The 20,336-nt window shown below is 42.0% G+C and overlaps 1 protein-coding gene across 34 annotated transcripts in view; it reads left to right on the forward strand.

The window, feature by feature from the left end:
• Nucleotides 1-20,336, forward strand: part of MTERF1 (mitochondrial transcription termination factor 1) — a 95,923-nt gene that overhangs the window by 51,375 nt on the left and 24,212 nt on the right. For 27 of the 34 annotated variants that reach the window (XM_084858888.1, XM_084858894.1, XM_084858896.1 and 24 more), the window contains one exon: nt 5,843-12,244. The exons of 3 other annotated variants lie outside the window; for them this stretch is intronic. The gene's annotated coding sequence lies outside the window, so the exon portion shown is untranslated. Of the gene's footprint in view, nt 1-5,842; nt 12,245-17,375; nt 20,319-20,336 lie in introns of those variants that run through there. 4 more of the 34 variants (XM_084858892.1, XM_084858900.1, XM_084858901.1 and 1 more) reach the window with 4 other exon arrangements.

The following is a 20,336-nucleotide window of genomic DNA, read 5'->3' on the forward strand; positions in this document are numbered from 1 at the left end:
CTCCAGGATCTCCCCCCTTTCTCCTTTGATAAAATCCTGGGAGGTTTCCTCCCCTGTATGCATAGAAATATCTCTCCCCCCCCCCCCGCATAACCATGAAAGGAACAGTGTTCTAGCTGCCCTGCTGCTGTCAATCGAAGCTTCGAAGCTTTGATATTACGGCTCTCTAAATGTGTTATTTCGATTCATGGGAATCTCAGGAGTGCGCAGTTTGGGGATAAGCCTCATTGACCACAATAGGAGTTACTCCCAAGTAGACACACATATGTTTGTGCTGGGAAAGACAGAGAGGGGAAACGGATGGTAAACCAGCCCCCTTTCTAACCCGATGCTGCGCAGGATCGGAATGACTAAAGGTGGAAGTAGTTACTTTCAAATGGCAATGAACTAAACAAGGGAGAATCGCAGCTTTGAGAAACTGCTTTATAGCCTTTAGGGAATTAGTACTTTAAAATGTGCTATTCAATGCGGGGGGGGGGATCTATGTAAATTCTGATGTGCACATTCAGAGGCCAAGCCTCATTGACCACAATGGGAGTTACTTCTGAGTAGACATTAATTGGTTTGCACAGGGATCAGAAACATACATGAAACGCCCCTTAACTGGGGCCACAGTGAAAGGCACACCCCTGGACAGGGCTAGCATACCCGAGGTAAATGCAGGGATTGGGTCACACAAGAACTACATCAGGGAGGACCTGACTTAAGGAAAAGAATCAGACTTAAAGCAGTCTCAGGAAATCCGGGTTTTCCCTGATAAGCTCCGGGGTGGCTGCTGGATGGCCACGATGTCATGTATCCATAACAACCACCAAACACAGCCATCTTGGAGTAAATTGCTCATGGAGACACCCCCAGGTTGGGGAAGGGTAGTATAGACAATAGTGAGCTAGACAGACCAATGTTGTGGCTCAGTATAAGGCAGCTTCCAAAGTACAATATTTGCAATAATTTTTGAGATTGCAGTGGCACCAAAAATACTGTTGCACTCATAGGGTAGGATACAAAGAGCTCTTTTAGCTATAGCTGTGTCAATGTATGTGTTGTGGAACTAGGTAGGAGAGATGGAGTAGCAGACAGGAATAACTCGGTGACACAGAAGGAAGGCTTGAAGGAACACAGCACAACAATACAGGGACAGGAGGGACACATGGACCTATGCCTTAACCATAAAAGAAGCCAAGGGTTATTTGAGGGTTGTCTAACCCTCAAACAACCCCTGCTGCCTGGGTTCCAACGATACAACAAGCCATGGTAATCTAGTTACAAAAATGGTGCTTACAGGCACTCAGGACAATGCGACAGCCCCTGCGGGTAAATTAAGCCATGCTTGGGGATGTCGGAGAATTTCTCCACGAATCTCCGGGAGGCCGAATGCCAACGCATTCGGCCCCCTGAAATTGGTGGAGAAACGGTCCGCCCCCCCGCCCCGCCCAGAATGGGACTTACCTTTGTCGAATGTCCCTGGCGCTGGCGGCTCCTGGCAGCAGTTCGGCGGCGGTTCGGTGGCGGTTCGGCGGCGGCGGCCGGTCTTCCGACCAGCTGCTGCCACCGCCATTTCCAAGTAAAACAACAACAACAACAACAACAAATGTGATAGGCTACGTAAAGATTTACGTAGCCTATCACGGCTAGATTTTCAAAAAACACCGTGATAGGCTACGTAAATCCTTACGTAGCCTATCACGGCTGACTTTGGGGGGGGGGAAGCGCGTACGCAAATGGTGGCGCCCATGGGCGCCGCCATTTGCGTTCCTTATTTGGGCATGTGTAGTCTACGTAAACATTTACATAGACTACGGCAAAAATAAGGGCAATGCTATTTGCGTTGCCCTTATTTTCGCCGTAGTCTACGTAAATGTTTACGTAGACTACACGTGCCCAAATAAGGAACGCAAATGGCGGCGCCCATGGGCGCCACCATTTGCGTACGCGCTTCCCCCCCCCCAAAGTCAGCCGTGATAGGCTACGTAAGGATTTACGTAGCCTATCACGGCTGACTGCAGGGACGCAAACGGCGGCGGCTACAGCCGCCGCCATTTGCATCCCGGCAGGAGATGAGATTTGCGGCTGGAGGGACGGGGCGCCTCCCCCCCGGCCAGAATTTCGGCGGGGAGGGATGGGGCGCCTCCCACCCCGCCCAGAATTTCCCCGCCCAGAATGGGGCGCCTCCCCCCCACCGCGAAGCAAGCTGCAGGATAAGGTATGGGACTTTCATCCATCCCTAACCATGGTAGGTTGTCATGATGTGTGAACCAGGACAGAGGAGTTTAGAGCATGCTTCATTAAGTAAAGAACGTTAGTTTACATATCTCCTGCCTGATTCTTAAGTCGTTGCAAACACCACTTGAAATAGTACCCAAGGGCTTGGATTTTTAAAAAAGCTTTTATTTTTTTAACAGCACGCGCACGCACACACACACTATCAGAAAGTGCTTTTAAAAAAAAAACATATTGTTTAAATTTTGTTTCCCAATGCAATCGTTCAAGACAGTTACAATACTTCAACAAGCGGAAGTATTGTAACTGTTTTGACGAAAGTGTTTTTAAAAGCCCCCAGGGGGAGCAGTCCTCTGGCCGCTGGTCAGTGGCTAGATGGCCATAGGATATCTGGTTTTCTGGGTACCAACCTTGGAACCCTTGAGAACTGACCTTCCCCCCCTTCCACACTGCCTTGCAGGCAGTGCAGAGCAAACCCCCTCCCCATGCTCAGAAGAGGAGTGTGGAATGGCCAAAATGGGGCTGAAATCCCAGTACAACACATCCTATGTGTCATCTGGCAGCCTCCTTCCCTGCTCCTCCTTCCCCCAGCTAGACAGCCGAAATTGGCTCTCTAGCCGCACATGCAGAGCGGCTGAAGTATGGAGGGAATGATCCCCTCCATACTTCTCCTGCCCTGCATTGGATAGGTGGTCGCCTCTGAGTTTGGATCCCCATAGGGTTGAGCCCTTAGTCTAACATGTGGTTCGCAAAGTGGCAAAAAGCGTTATTCTTTGAGAAATAGAAGTCCAAAGTGGTCTTGGGCATGTAGAACCAGCCATGCTGTTCTTTGGATCCCATCAGTGGAATCATTGAAAAAGTGCACCTGCTTACCACCAGTTCAGTTCACAAAGGGTTGGATCTAGATTGATGCTGGATCAACTGTGCTGGCAGAGGTGGACTTCCTACCCCCTCCTTCTCATAGCCACCCCCCTGAAAATGCTCAAGTCAGCAACTGGGTGAGCTGGGACAGGGCGATTCCCAAAAATCAGATGGAGAGACCTTCTGCAAGCAGAGCCCTTCTTCTTTAGAAGATCCCTTCCTCTTGCAGAAGGTTGATCCTGGATCTAACCCAAAGTGATGTTTACATACTTCCAAATATGATTGCACAGAGAAACATAGTCATTGGACATAGGAAGCAAAACTTGTATTGCCCTCCTCCTGCCCCTAGATTAGGATTCATGCTTTTACCCACAGTCTTACTGAAAAGAGATGTGTTGGTGGACCAGGTTCCCTAGATGACATCAGCATCTGTTCTTCCACACCCTTGTCAGCCCCTCAGTCCAGTGGAGGGTGGTGGCTCCGATCTCAGTGGGTCATGAATCCAGTCCACGTTTCAGTCAGACCTCTAAAGGAGCTCCTTTACAGGTCTGACTGGTTCTGACCGAAACCTGGAGCAGATTCACTGCCTCACTGACACCGGAGCCACCAGCCTCTTTCAGCCCTTTCCTTTCCACGTGCGTATTTGGAAATGGAAAGAGTGAAAAGGATAAAATGACCATCATGTTTGCTTACCTTGAAGATGAGCTTCAGATATTGCTGCACTTTTAAAAAATCTTGCTTTACTAGAGCTTCTCCCTCTCTTGTCCTCAGGATATGAATAATTTATTAGAGAATAAGACCCAATGTAATCAGTAGCACTTCTGAGTAAATACGGATGGGATCAGGCTGTCAGTTAATTTTCTTGCAAATTGTCCATACTATCTGGAATCCATTCACATACAATTTAGGTAATTCTATAGGAGAACGTCTGAAAAATTATCTAAAATTATTTTATTATGAGTTTTCCCCAATATGATTTATCTGTACAGTTGAAAGTTTGGTACTGGCTAGTAGTATGCAGTGTCATGCATAGTTTGTGTTGCCAGCTTCATCCATTTTGCTCTTTAGCTGAGTTTTACTCATTCTAACAATCCATATTAATAGTGTGTGTGTGGGGGGGGGGGGTTCTTCTTATCTTCTGGTTTCTTCTTCCTTCTTCTTCCCTAGATGAACACAATCACTAAAGAATCAAGAAATGGAGAAAAAGTGTGTGAATGTTATAGCAGCATCTAATTCACTTATAATATCTTCACTTGTGCATACAAGCTTCTGCATGTACAGTTTTGTATGTGCATAGGCGCAGTGTAATCGAACATTCGAAAGGTGCTCATCTATCTTAAGGAGTGCCTCCAGCAACACCAGGGACACCACTCAATGAGATCGGCCTTGGTAGGGAATGTCTGTCCCATTAGCCTGGACAGTTAGGCTGGTGAGGACTAGGGAGAGGGCCTTTTCTGTGGTGGCCCCCACTCTGTGGAATTCCCTCCCTAAAAACCTCCGCCATGCCCCCTCGCTGATGAGCTTCTGCCAGGCTTTAAAAACCTGGCTGTTCAGGCGGGCATTTGGGATGGGTTAGGGTTTTTTAGAATAGTGTTGTTTTATTATGTTGTTTTGTTCAGTTGATTATAAAAATTCGTTGTATTTTGTGATGCTGATAGTATTGTACACCACCTAGAGTGGCTAGCCAGATGGGCAGCTAATAAATCTAATAAAACTATAAAATAAATCTCACAATCCAGTTGGCCATCCTAAATCTCTGTATGAGGAGTGAAAAGGTTTCATTGCAGTGAAGTTACCCTAGATAACAGCTAATTTGCATGAATATGTCAGAGGCCTCTGTATTTGCCCTTAAAAAGCTGCCAATAACTGTGGCTAAAGTAAACAGTGTTCCAGACCTTGCTATCCCCTCTCTAATAAAACACTATACTGGCAGCTGGGGGTGGGGAGTAATATTTTTTCTTTCATGTTCCATTCTGAGAAAAGCAAACATGGAACTCTCATTATTTGAACTTTTGGCCCTGTACATTTCCAGTCCTGCATAGTTCGTTATGAGTAACCTGAAATTTGGATGCTCTCAGGTTGTGAAGATAATAAGTAAGATGTATTGCATCATTTGTATCCATACAGCACAATCCTAAGCATGTTGACTCATCAGAAGTAAGCCCCATCAAGTTCATTTGGGCTTACTGTCTGGAAAGTGTGTATTGCTGTCTTAGGGCTCCTGATTTAGAAAGTACATTTTCATGGTTTTAGAGATAGTGATGTTTGCTCCTGTGCATTTCCTGCTCTTCCATATGAACTCTCCAGGACTTTAAGATTAGCTGATGAGGCTGTACCAGTTTTTGACAATTTACATTGGTTTCCATTAGAAGCAGTCCCTTTTCAGCTGTGGTCCAGAGCTGTAGAATGCTGTCCCATGAAAAGTTTGTTCATGTTTGGTTCCAAAGTTTGGAAACTTTTCCATTCCATCAAGACTTTGAGAACTGGAATCAACTGGAAATATGTTTTTGACTCCCTCTTAATTTGTTTCAAGCCCTTTCAAATTATTTTACTGTTTTATTTTGAAATGTTTATTATCCATGAAGCATCTTGGGAGCACTTTTTGTTAGATGGTAGTCTAGACAAATGCTGGAGCTAAAATAAATAGTAAATAAGTAATTTTGGGGATGCAAAGTCCTCAACACACCACAACTACCTTTCAAACTTGCGCTTCTCAATTTTCTTCATACCTTTCTGTTTAAAATAGTTTTCTTTTCTACAGGTCAGGCCACCTACCTTGGTTAATACCCAACTTGGCAGCTTTCTTTCAGAGATTTTCTGGCTTCATTAGAGCCAAGGCAGAGTTTTTCTGGCTCCTGGTCCTATGAGATGATTGCTAAACCACACAGCATCTGTACTTCATGCTTTCTTTGGGATCTGTAGGTCGTTAAAAAAAGGACTAGCATGCCGCATTGCTTTTAAATGTGTTGTGTTTTGAAATGCTGCCATTCTTCCTTTTTGTCACGGTCTGCCAGGATTGTAAAAAGCAGGGAAAGGCCTGCAAGCCAATAAAATTATTAAATTCTGATTAGGTTGGTTAGTATGTTATTTCACTGTCTCAGAGAACGAGGTTCAAATGAACATTATAAAATCCCTAAAACAGCCACTGCTAGCATTTTGATGATCTGGAGAAAACACTGACAACACTCAAAGAAAAAAATACTGTTGTTTTAGTTTTCTTTTTGCCTTAAAAAATTATACTCATAATGTAATAATCAATTGTAACATCGGTCCAAGCATAGTTCAAACTTTGGATTGTCTTTTTGATTTTTAGAAATTATGCTGTTTTAAGATAATATAGAAGAACATCAGAAAGCCACTGGTGTCCCCAGATATCACGTTGAAGACCCTGGGTGTAGAACATTTGCAGAGACCCTTCACATGTCCAGCTGCACATGCACAGGGATCCCCCTGCCTGATTGGGAAGTGTGATCACATGGTGATCCACACATACAGCTAAACATATGGGGGCTCTGTACAGAATGAACTTGCATGGGTTGCGAGCAGAGTCACACTAGGCTGCTGCTTTGCTGTTATGCATAGTAATTATACCCAAACAAATGTCTATAAAGGACCACGGATTTGCGCTTAACACTTGATTTTAGTTCATATTTATTTCCCTTCAGAACCTGAAAACTGCAATTGAGTTGCCCTCATTTTTGAAATGTTCCTAGTTTTAACTCTACGCCCATTCCAGAAGCTTTCAATGCACCAGCTCTCAACTGTTTCCCTCTGAGAGTTCTCCACATTTCCTTCAACTCAAACATGCTTTACCACTCTCAATCTGCATCCCCACAGCTACCCATTCCCTCAAGTCTCATGTTCCTGATATGCATGAAACAGACTGACTGGCGGAAGAGTTACTCTCCACATGATGCTCTCATATCTTCAGTTACTTAGGGTTTTCTACACAAGGCATTTATCGTGTGCTCATCATTCCATACTCACTTATGGGTTCTTTAGATAACATCATGACCCTACGGTTTTGCTTCTGAGTCTAAAGAGCACTTTTGCAGTTTTTTTAGAACAGGGAAAAAGTTAATAGTGAAAGCAACCCCTCCCCCTGCTTTTTTCACTTGTGTATTTGCGCTATTCCGTTATAACACAGTGCCAACTGGAGGTTATGCAGCAGGAAATAGGGAATGAAACACTCTTTGCGTAGTTCTCGAATCTCAATTCTGCAATGAAACTGAAAGTAGATAGAGCATATTAATAGCCAATTAACACCCTTGTGTAGAAAAGGTCTTAGTAAGTTGAACTGGCAACAAAGTAAATATCATAACAGCAGTGATTGACAGTGTGTGTTTGGCTCACTACTTGTCATTTCATGTCTCTGAGACTCTAGTTTGACACATCTAACAGTGCCAGGTCCAGTTTTTGAGGGCCCTTGAACAAGACAACCTCAGTGGGCCCCTGAGTGGGCCCCTGAGAGTATACATTCTCATGGCCATTGTCACCGGCTCTTTTTGCTCCTCATAATCTTTTGCATTGCTACCACTTGCTTGCTTGACAGGCAGAGAGCCAGTGAGCAATTTGGTAGAGGCATCTACTGCTTCTCCTTCTCAGCACCACCATTATCTGGCCCAGAGCAAGAGGCAGGTGATCAAGAATGTTGCAGTGGTGAAAAGGAAGACCAAACCAAGCGGGTTCTTGTCAGTGGGCCTCTCCTGAGTTGTGGGCCCTTGACAGGTGCCCTGTGCCCAACCATGCCAACCTTTGCCACCATCCCTGATTAATAAACAGGCCAATAACTCATAGCGACCTCATAGCAACAGTAGGACAATTAAAGTTGTGGTCTCAAAGAGGTGTTGAGTTTAAATTTTTACTCTGCCCTCTTCAGGTTTAAAATATTCCCAGACTTCCAGTAGACTTACAAGAGTCTCTGTCCTAATTACCTTATGTGAGAAACCTATCAATGTTCTCTGCCTCTAAGTTCCACTAATAGAAGGGCATACAAAGGGGAGTACAGCTAGCTACCCATATTTAAAATGTGTGGAGATACCCATATGATATGGGGCAACATAAGGTAAAAGCATATGGATTTAAATCAGATTACTTGCATTAGAAATAATAGACTTGAGAACTCTTGTTAGTATTAATGCCATTCTGTAGATATGTGTTTTATATCTACTCAGAAAATGGAAAGAAATTGATTTTTTCCTCCAAAAAACTGATTATAGAACTATTTAATGATATGCATTTGATTCCTGAAAAGGATCTGGAAAGTGGGCATATTGCCAGGATTTCATCTAACAGAAATCTCTCCATATTTTTTCAGAAGCTGAAATGCGTTTCTATAGGAACACAATCAAATCACCAGTTTAAAATTCAGCATGGCGTTCATGTAGTCTGGTCTCTGGTACTGACCTCCTGTCATATCCATCTGTAACATGAAGGTGGCACAATGATAAAGAAGCAGCTAAGAGACAAGATAGGGAGATTAAATTGAAGGATCCAGTGACTTGTGAGGCAGGAGTAGCATGTGACATATGAGGAGGTATGCATAATAGATCTAAAGGATAAACACATAAGCAGGTGATATGGTGCTGAACTTAGGAGGGAAGAAAAAGGAGTTTGATGAAATAATATGCCAGGATGCATGGGAGAGATTAAGGTGAAAAGATTATGGTGATTCTTGTGGCATGATGATTGGTTGATGAGTGTAGATTCAGCACATCAAATATACCCTAACAAACTGAATTCATAGAACAAAAGGGATTATTATTGTTGCTCTCTGTCTGATTACTTTCTACCGCCACTCAAGCACAGGTAGCATGCACAAATGGTTGGGTTCATTGTTCAAGAAGGACAAATACTTGCTTCTGTCACTTTGGATAATACAGTCTTGATTACTACGTCTCTTGCAGTTTGAGGGGGACAGGGAACACATGCATAGCTCCTAGCAAAATGGCACAGCGTGCACCATGTTATCAGTATTTTGAAAGTGGACTTGTACAAGAATTCTAGAATTAAAAGTAATCCCCTATGCGATATCCACTGGGAACTAATCTATTGCCATTTTCTGTTTATATAACTAGGGTATCATGATGAATTAATCAAAATACATGGCTGATGAGCTGTCAAGCTAATGAATCATGCAGCATTGGACCTTGTTAAAGAACTGCTACACAGCTTTTAAAGCATGTTCCTTTTCCGGCGTGCCTTTAATTCATATTTTACAGGATTTTAAAACAAACAAAACCTCACATACAATTACACAAATTAGACAAATCAGGAAGAGAAGGAAATCCAGTGATACCAAATATCCTTTCCATTTCCAGATCCATGCAAACAAAGGTTTTGGCATGCCATTTTGTGGTTCAGATATTTCATTGTGACTTATGGTTTTTGGGTGCTCTGAGTTTGTTTTGACTCCACATCTGGAGGTGAATGAAAAGACTTGGGGATACAAAGCTTGAAGGGAACCTGCACAGCTACAGATGATGAGCTACAAATGTAAAGGAGACTGCAAACTAGGCTGGTTATCATGGGCAGGATAGAATACACAGAATCTCTTACTGAGCTACAGATTTATCAGTGAGAAAATACTTTTTTTTGAGTAAACGTGTGTAGGACTGGATCCTGTCATTAAATTAAACTGGGCTGGGTTTTACTGGCTACTGAAGGTGTTCCTCATGTAGCACATTCTGAATACATAAAAATGCAATATAAAGAACAACAACAAAATCTTAATACAAAAATTGGAAATTAAACAAAAGTTGCCAATCAATGAAATCAACCCCCAAGCCCCCAAATTTGATGACAATATAAAGCATCTAAAAAGACCTAGAAAGAACACAAGGAAAAAATGGTGTGACAGGCTAAAACACCAGTAAAGGTCTATGAAATACTATGTGCCGAAACCTATAAAGGCACAATCCAATGCATGTTTAAACAGAAAAAAAACCCTATACCTCCCAGCGTGCCCTAGCACGCAAGCTGGGAATTGTAGGCCTTTTTGTGTCTTAACATGCATAGTATTGTGCCCTAAGTTAGCTTTCTAGGGCTTCTCCATATCAGGCTTTTTATCCAGCAACTTTGTCAGAGCTTTTGCTTCCAGATTCTTTGCGGGATTAAGATTGGCTCCATCACACGCACTTCCACTGCCCCGCCCTGGAGAGTGCCTTTATTTGCAAGTTCTATATGTTTTATTATAAAGCCACTAGATGGTGCTGCTGTTATAGTGCAGCTCTCTCTTTACATGGATAAATTCAAATTGCTCTTTTTGAAAGACCATGTTCTGAGCTCCTTGGAGGAAGAATGGGATAAAATGCAGCAGATAAACCAACCAAGAAATTGTCATTATAGCAGCCAAATCACAGTTCTGTATAATTAAATATTTCTTCTTTTATACCTACACTTTTTGGGGTGGGGTGGGGGGTAAGCATGAGGTGATGATTTTTAGGATCAGATAGATAATAAGTATTCATTTTCCCCACTTGTGACAGTAGGCCCATGTGGACTTCACCCTGAATGTAATTTGGAAGAAGTATGAGCTTTGTAACAACAAAATCAATTGCCTTCAAGCTGAATACTATACATGCTTTTCATGTCAAAGCCAAGTTTGGCTTTCATCTGCCCCCCTTTTCTTCTGAGGGGATCATTTCCCCAAACCTATAAATTCTAAATATTCTATTCTAAATATTGGGCTGGGCGGAGGGGAGGGAATTCCTGGTTAAGATATAAGCCTGTGAAACAGGGTGTTATAAACTGGAGTGTTCTGACATGTTAGCTATAGCTTGGCATTTCTATACAATTGAAAGAAAGTGATTATCTTAACGTGACAAATACAAATATAGTGTTCCAAGGTTTATAAGCACACTACTTATTATAGGATTTTAAAAGGGCAAACCTCTAAAAACATACAGCAGCAATAAAAAAACAAGTTAGAAAACCAGTGGTATAAAAAAAGTTGGGTTTTACAGACTTGCCCTTGGTATTTAATTTGGATGAGAAAATATTTTTCCCAGGCAGGCATCAGTTACACACTGAATTTCTTTCACAAATGCAACATTGGTTTCCTCAAAACCTGCTGTGGGGAGCAGTTATGGGGTTCTTAAAATATCTGAATTCTTTTAATTTTTTTAATGTTTTAATTTATTACATTTAAAGTGTCATCCTTAACTGTAACAGTCCTATACATGTCTATTAAGAAGTAGCTCCCATTGAGTTCACCTCCCAGGGAGGTGAGTATAGGACTGCAGCCTAACAGAGCAATCTTTCAGAGTTCGGGTGGGGAGAGTCCATTGCAGAGACACTGCAACATCCAAACCCTTCTGGGCTCATGTTGGCCACGGTGGAAGGTGAGAAGGGAGCTTTTTTCATTTACAGTACACCAGCTCCAGGGCTTGCATAGCTTCTTCTTCATGTTGGGGTGATGACAGAGGAATGAGGGGCTTTGGATCCTACTGATCCAAGTCCTTCCTCAATCCACCCCAGCACTCCCTTTCCCCTCTCCCTATCACCATTGGAGCAGAGGTGAGAGGGTGATGGGCGGGGGGTTGCCACAGCAACAAGGAGCTCTGTGGTGATGTGGACGATCTCTTCAGACTGTGAACCTCCCTCGGTCAGCTGGGAGAGGTCGGCTGCAAAACCATATGGCCCCTCAGAGCCTAGGATTGTGCCCTAAATGTACAAATGTACAAAAATCAATACAATGTAGATGTAGATATTGACTGGGTTCTTGTAACCTGCTAACCTACAATCAGTGGTTGAGTGTGGGTTGTTGTTGAACTGTGGGTTGTTTGTTGAACTGTGCGTTAGTGTTTTGTCTGAACCTAGGAGATTTTCCACATGGTCACTTGTTAAGCATGCAGTGTGGCTTATTTTTCTCAAACAAGCCATCTTGAGAACCCATGGTTTGTTGTTGGGTTGTTCAGGATAGTTATCAAGCCACACTGCATGGTTAATAAGCCACCCTGTGGAAAATGTCTTGGGTTCAGATAACATACTAACCCACAGTTCAACAAACAACCCATGTTGTTGTTCAGTCGTTCAGTCGTGTCCGACTCTTCGTGACCCCATGGACCATAGCACGCCAGGCCTTCCTGTCCTGCGCACTCTCCCGGAGTGTGCTCAGGTTCATATTCATTGCATCAGTGATGCTATCTAGCCATCTCATCCTCTGCCGTCCCCTTCTCCTTTTGCCTTCAGTCTTTCCCAGCATCAGGGTCTTTTCCAGAGAGTTTTCTCTTCGCATTAGGTGGCCAAAATATTTGAGCTTCAGCTTCAGTATCTGTCCTTCCAATGAGCACTCAGGGTTGATTTCCTTTAGGATGGACTGATTTGACCTCCTTGCAGTCCAGGGGACTCGTAAGAGTCTTCTCCAGCACCACAGTTCGAAAGCATCAATTCTTCGGCGCTCAGCCTTCCTTATAGTCCAGCTCTCACAGCCATACATTACTACTGGGAAAACCATAGCTTTGATTAGACGGACCTTTGTTGGAAAGGTGATGTCTCTGCTTCTTACTATGCTGTCTAGGTTTGCCATAGCTTTCCTCCCAAGGAGCAAGCGTCTTTTAATTTCATGGCTACAGTCACCGTCTGTGGTGATCTTGGAGCCCAAGAAAGTAAAATCTGTCACTGCTTCCATTTCTTCCCCTTCTATATGCCAGGAAGTGATAGGGCCAGATGCCATGATCTTAGTTTTTGTAATGTTGAGTTTCAAACCAGCTTTTGCACTCTCCTCTTTCACCCTCAACAAGAGGCTCTTTAGATCTTCTTCACTTTCTGCCATTAGGGTGGTATCGTCTGCATATCGGAGGTTGTTGATAATTCTCCCAGCAATCTTAATTCCGACCTCTGATTCATCCAACCCGGCATTTCTCATGATGTACTCTGCATATAAGTTAAATAAGCAGGGTGACAATATGCAGCCTTGTCGTACTCCTTTCCCAATTTTGAACCACTCGGTTGTTCCATGTCCGGTTCTTACTGTTGCTTCTTGACCCTCGTACAGGTTTCTCAGGAGACAGGTAAGGTGGTCTGGTACTCCCATCACTTTAAGAATTTGCCACAGTTTGTTGTGATCCACACAATCAAAGGCTTTAGCGTAGTCAATGAAGCAGAAATAGACGTTTTTCTGGAATTCTCTTGCTTTCTCCATGATGCAGCGAATGTTGGCGATTTGATCTCTAGTTCCTCTGCCTCTTCGAAACCCAGCTTGTACTTCCGGTAGTTCTCGGTTCGCATACTGCTGAAGCCTAGCTTGTAGGATTTTGAGCATCACCTTGCTGGCATGTGAAATGAGCGCAATTGTGCGGTAGTTTGAACATTCTTTGGCGTTGCCCTTCTTTGGAATTGGAATGTAAACTGTCCTTTTCCAGTCTTGTGGCCACTGCTGAGTGTTCCAAATTTGTTGGCATATTGAATGCAGCACTTTAACAGCATCATCTTTTAGGATTTTAAATAGCTCAGCTGGAATACTGACATCTCCGCTAGCTTTGTTGTTACTAATGCTTCCTAAGGCCCACTTGACTTCACTCTCGAGGATGTCCGGCTCAAGTTATCATGGCTATCAAGGACAATAAGATCTTTCCTGTATAGTTCTTCTGTGTATTCTTTCCACCTCTTCTTAATCTCATCTGCTTCTGTTAGATCCCTGCCTTCTTTGTCCTTTATCATGCCCGTCTTTGCACAAAACGTTCCCTTGAGATCTCCAATTTTCTTGAAGAGATCTCTAGTCTTTCCCATTCTGTTGTTTTCCTCCATTTCCTTGCATTGTTCATTTAAGAAGGCCTTCTTGTCTCTCCTTGCTATTCTCTGGAACTCTGCATTCAGTTGGATATATCTTCCCCTTTCTCCCTTGCTTTTTGCTTCCCTTCTTTCCTCAGCTACTTGTAAAGCCTCATCAGACAGCCACTTGGCTTTCTTGCATTTCTTTTTCTTTGGGATGGATTTCGTTGCTGCCTCCTGAACAATGTTACGGACCTCCGTCCATAGTTCCTCAGGCACTCTGTCTATCAGGTCTAATCCCTGAAATCTATTCCTCACCTCCACTGTATATTCATAAGGGATAACAACCCATAGTTAACAACAATCCACACTCAACTACTGAGTGTGGGTTAGCATGTTGTGTGAACAGAGTTTTCTCCACTGGAGGAAGGTGTTTTCATAATTAGATGAAGGCTTTCTCCAGTGGAAGAAACAGCTTCTTCCTGTAGAGCCCACTGGAGGAAGCTTGTCTGGATCCACATTTAAAATAGATTCCCTCCCCAGAATGTATATCCAAAACTACAAAATCAGTGTCATAACTGTAAACGAATACAAGGATAAAGAAAGTGCAGCAATGGCAATCACCAACAAAATAACAAAAATGAACATTATTATTTATCATTGCATTATTAGTTTAATTCTTAATGAATAAAGACAGAAACATTGCTTTTATGTGGCAACTCAGTACAAAGCACTTTTAGCTTGTTAATTATAACTTTGGCAAGGAAGGGTAATACATAGGCTTGTAAATTGTGAACTATGCAAGGAACCAGCATGCCTTTCTTATTAGATACAGTGAGACTATGACTAAAGGCAAATGTTAGGAGGAAAAGGATTTTTTTTAAAGATAAATTAAATATATTACACAGATTGGACTGAAGAGTACTGTTGTTGCCAAACCCATGTTCAGCTCCAGAAAAAAACTGGAATGCCTTCCCAATAAAGAGCTTTTGCTGGTGGTATATTAAATACCAGATGGAGCACAACGCAGTTCTCCTTTTCCATTTGGCCTGGCTCTGGCTGGTCTTACACAAATAACTGTAGAACTATGCTGAGCTCCAAATTCCCTCTTGCAGAAAAACGGAGTGGGAAATGCACACCCTCCAGTAATGGAGCGGGGGGGAAGGCCACCCCTGTTTACATTAACAGAAACTTATGGACATAGTATGGCTTGCTGTGCGCATACACAATTTTAGTGATGAGTTTGCTGTGGGAGAGCATTCCTTTGGGGGTTTGGTACACAGGCAGCCTTCTCCCCAGTTCAAACTCAGGATATCTGTTCTTCTGCTTTTGATCAGAAGCAGGGCAAAAGCATGGAGGATGGTGGGGCGGGGGGAGGGTAAATTGGGTGGCCGGGTCACGGGCCCAGCCCAGGCTAAAACCCCATTACCATAAGGGGAAAACTTTAACACTATCTTAATGTCCTCCTTTGCATTGGGAAGGAAGCACATTTTGCAATGTAGGTTTGATATTATTTAATTACAGGATAGAGAGAAAAAAGAGGAGATGCTGATAATACTTAATCTACTTATGTTATTATCTAACAAGCAGTCTTAAGAGAATACCCAACATGCTGCATTGATTCTCTCATGCTTCATTAGCTATTTGTCTATATAATAACACCAAACACAATAATAACGCCATTATCTGTACTACTGCCAGATCACTGTCACTCCTTCTAAGCTTGACAGAAAGGACTGGTCACCCAAACCCATCAGATTTAGGGGCACTGGTGTGGGCTTGAGAGAAACTAGCCTGTGTTGCTGCTGCTGCTTCTGGGTTTGGCATGGAAGAAGAGGAGGAACCAGTCTCTGCCTGAAATTCAGTGGTACTCTCAGGGCAGGACTTCAGGGCAAATGTAAAGGTCCCCACTTAACTGAATGAGTGGGAGAGCCCCCAAATGCAGCAGGTCTGGCTTAGCACCTTTTGAAGTAAGTGAAGTAATACTCATTACCATATAAAGGTTCTCTCTCCCCCACCCCTCCACAGATGCACATAAGACCATTAAGTCAAGAGTCTAAAATTACATAACTGAACTGAGGTACAGCGCCACATGGCCTGATACAGGAGGCAAAAACTATTTTGCTCACTCACCCCTTCTGTTATAATTACATTTGCAGGAGAAGCCTGCTTCACTGGCTTTGATTAAGCTCCACCTTCGAGCCTTTTTCAGACATGACAGAAAAGCTAAATTAAAATGTGCATGGAAAAGCAGGATCATGGCAGAAGTCTCCTTGCTGGCCAATGTGCAAGTGTTAGAATGAGTGCAGACATTGTTGTACATATGGAGGGCACTCTACCACTTATGGATCACCAAAAAAGAGGAAATGCATCACCAAAAAAAGAGGACAAAATATGTCCCCAATTTGCATACATTTTGTATGTGCTAATTTATATGTATAGATGCAAATTTAGAAATAATTATTATAATTTAAATAGAAAACCAGTTGTTGTTGTTGTTGTTGTTGTTGTTAAGTCGTGTCCGACTCTTCTCTCACCATTTTGGGGAAGACTGTGATCAGGTGACCCATTGTGTGCCTTGCTCAGCCTGTTGTTCGGGTGCTGTTAATGGGCAACTTCAAGGCCCAGCTGTTCCTTCTGATGGTTCTTTATCTTTAAATTGGACTTGGATTGGACAGCCCTTCAAACAGAGGACACCTTCAAAGTAGAGGTCAGTCCTCTAGCACCCCTTCAAATAGAGGACTGTTCTGTGTAAAAGAAGACACTTGGCCACCCGACTCTCTACCCATGTTGCAATGAACATATGGAATCCAGGGCGGAGCCTGCCACAGCTATGCTGCTCCCACCCCTATCTGCATTTATTTAGCCCTTATATAATGACTAAAAACTACTGTAATCCATATGAGGGAGGATGTCAGATACATACAACTCCAGATGTTTAATTTCCTTAAAGGTCTCTTAGAAGTTGTCAAAGGGTTTCTGAAAACTGATATAATGACATAGCTTGTCATCCTTCTTCTCTTGCTTCTTTCCTCCACCCCACCCCCCTTGACATATTGATGTCTTCTTATGGGTTAAATTTGGATTGAAGCTAGAAATTGACACTGAGACCAGCAAAGCACACAACAGTTTAATAACTTGCTTATTCTAACATTTGCATTTAACAGAGAGAAAAAACAAGAGAGGTTTTGAATCTATCTACATTGTCATGCAGATAGAAGAAAAATGGTTTTCCTTGGAAAAAGGAAACCCAAGGCAAATATGAATTACTTTATTGGAATGCAAGATTGACAGGAAATAAAATCAAAGGTCAACAGTAATTGTGGCTTCGCCCAGTAAAGTGATATCTTTACTGTGTGTTAATTTTTTTCCTGCCGTTCCTTTGTCTCTCATTTTTGGCAGCAGAGCTCAGAGGCCCTAAATGGGAAAAGATAATGGGTTACGATCAATGCTCATAGAGCAGACAGCTAATCTGAACTTAACCAAAAAGTCAATATTTAGCTGTACCTTATCAGTGGAGAAATGTCAAGCATAGAGGTAGACATGAACAAATTTCCAACTGATTCTCTCTCTCTCTCAAGCCTCTGTGTTCAAAGCTGCATGGAAGAGTTTCGGCATCAGATAAGAGAAAACTGCCTTTGAAAGAAAAAGAAATGTAACAAATGGCCAACTTGTGATTGCAAAGACTATAGTTTATGAGGCAAAACCAATGTTAAAAATTCATTCTAATCTCTCCTCGCACATTCTATTGGTTACCTTCCAGTCTGTGTGATGCCAACAGTTGATACTTACATGCTGCAGGCAACCTTTAAGAGATAAGAGGAAATGTTTTCTTATGTGAAGCCATAATTTATTGTGATACAAAAACAATAGGCATTGATGGTTTGAATTCCAAAGGTGGAAACCAGTAGTGGGGCATGGTATGTTTGTTCAGGATAGCCTCTCAGTGTCAATGAGCAATTACGATTAAACTCAGTCTTTTAATGTATGGATCATTTATGAAACACCAGATAACTGTTCCTCTCCAGGACTGGATTAACCACTATGCCTCTGTTACCTATGGAGACAGGCTCCAGCCATATATATGTCTCTGCAATGGTATAATTACCTAAAGTATTTCTAATATGATGATTCTGCTTTTCTTTAAAAATTTCTTCAGTACAAAATGTTGTGATTATTCCATTATCTCAACAAGAAGGCGGCAGCAGTGGCCATTCTTGCAGCTGTAGGAAAGTTGAATAAGTTGGTAGTACTATCATCCTAGTTAGGACACTGAGCAGAATAGTCTCTGAATTGGCAAGGCAGGGCAAGAAAAGATGGATGAAATGTAGGAAGCTGCAACATGTGAGTCTGAGTTTGTTGTGTTGCAATCAAGTTACTTCCATTAAGTTTTCTGGCTTAGGCCTGCTCTGCACAAACAGCTGATCACATGGTAAAACAGTTCCTAGACTGTGCCACTTCAGACTGCAGATGGAGCAGGAAGTTGTATGTTTGAATGTTCTCCCCACAAAAAAGTTTCCCTAACGTTAACCTCCCTATACCTCCCCTACCTGCATATGGTGGTTAGGGGACTGCACAATTATACGGAAGTAAATAAAATAATTAAGATCAGCTACATCTGTCATATTTAACACAGTGTGTAGTTTAGCCTTCAAGGAGAAGATGAATAGGAAGTTTTTATATACATATTGGAGGCACTGCATCATGTGATGCCCTACCGGCACTGTGATTTGGTGCACCCACACCCTAGGAATAAATTTAGTCTGTGATCTGCTCTTTGTTTAGATGCTGGGTTGGATTGAAAGGTGTCTTTCTGCAAACAGAAGGACTCCTTTTGCAGAAGGGGCTTCTACCTTTCTCTTGAAGACCTTTGTGCTGCCTGTCATGCTATTCCAGAGGGTCTCCCTGGCCATCTAAAGCTGACTTTCAGGGGATTGTAAGGGGAAAAGGGGATTGGCAAAAGGTTCCCTTTTCCTTCCTTTCATGGGAACTGAGAGCGCCTCATTCTGTGAGTGGAGCTTCACACTGGTATCTCTGGATCCAACCCTACATCTTACATACTCTATTAATGAATGTTAGTTCTGTTATCTTCATTATAATATTTATATATTTAGAAATCCTGGATTTATATATTTTATAGTGTTGTTACCAACCCTACATTCAAAATACCACCATTTCTAGAATTCCAAAATTATGCATACGCTAGGTCAAGTATAAAAAGCCAGAAAGCTAGTATTCTACCAGCCAGATGTATTTATTTATTTAAAATATTTCTAGCTCACCTGATAGAAGGATTATCAAGGCAGCTATTTGGAGGGTTGGGGGATAAGTATCTCTCTGTTAGATGCAGATTTAAGGTGCAATACTCCTAAACATGTCTACTTACTCCCAGGTAAGTGAGCATAGGACTGCTGCCTTAATGTACACCAGAAACTTGTATATATGGTACAAAATAAATATCACACTTACAAATTAGCAACAACCTTTACTGATTAAAATAAGAAACAAAAATTGTCTGCAGTATTTATTTTCAGTCTGCACTGGATATGGCGCAAATGAACGATGGTGCTCATGTTATAATAAGCAATAATCTTTTTCAGTGACAAAACAAACAATGCAACCTGCAGATAGTGTGAAATCTTTGTATTAGCTCATCGGGCTTATCATTAGTCACAGGAAAAGATAAAGGACTATCAATCGATCTGTATTTATACTCAGATAACTGAAAACCATTTCTTGGATAGGTCTTGAATTTCAAGCTCCCAGCTTGGTTTATGCATGTTTTACATTACTTGTTGAATAAACGCCAGTTATAAAATATCGAAAAAAGCATGCTAAATTTGAACATGTGTCTTTTCCTTACCTCCAGAATTGGAAAAAAAAAAATAGATTTCATCATTACCACCCTGATCTCAATGAACTAATGTGCACACATTATGGCAACAATTGTATTTTCTTCTGAAAATTGTAATGTTGTGGTTCCAACTTAGAACACTTGCAAAGGTTTTATAAATATTTATATCTGGCAAGGGGCCTTTTTCCTTCTGTTTAGTAATTTAGCTAAGAAAGCATTCCTTTTCAATAACACACACATACACACATTCTATAATCTTCAGTACCATAGTTTTTAAAGAATCTAGTCCCAAATAGAAGTGGTATTTAATAGGAACTAGATGTTGGGCACAAGTCTTGTTAAAGGCTGCCTTTTTTTTTTTAAAGGGAAATCCCCAACTTGAAGTATGCCATATTAATAAGTAAAGATGAGCCAACAATATATTTATTACATTTATATCCCACTTTTCCTCCAATGAGCTCAAGGACATTCCCCCCCCCCCTAATCCTCATAGCAACTTTAAGATAGGGATATGAACCCATGACTTTGTAGTCCTAGTCTGACCCTGTAACTGCTACCCCACACTGGCTCAATAGAAAACTTACTCATGAACAATAGCCTTTATTCATGGCATTCTTTGTTGATTGTTTTTGAATATTCACTGTGGAAATTTGGCCCAATCCAAGGCACTGATTTGCTTCTCTGTGTT

The sequence above is a fragment of the Heloderma suspectum genome, chromosome 5, assembly GCF_057233095.1.
Source record: "Heloderma suspectum isolate Gila_16-S chromosome 5, 16-S_ref, whole genome shotgun sequence".
Lineage (NCBI taxonomy): Eukaryota > Metazoa > Chordata > Lepidosauria > Squamata > Helodermatidae > Heloderma > Heloderma suspectum.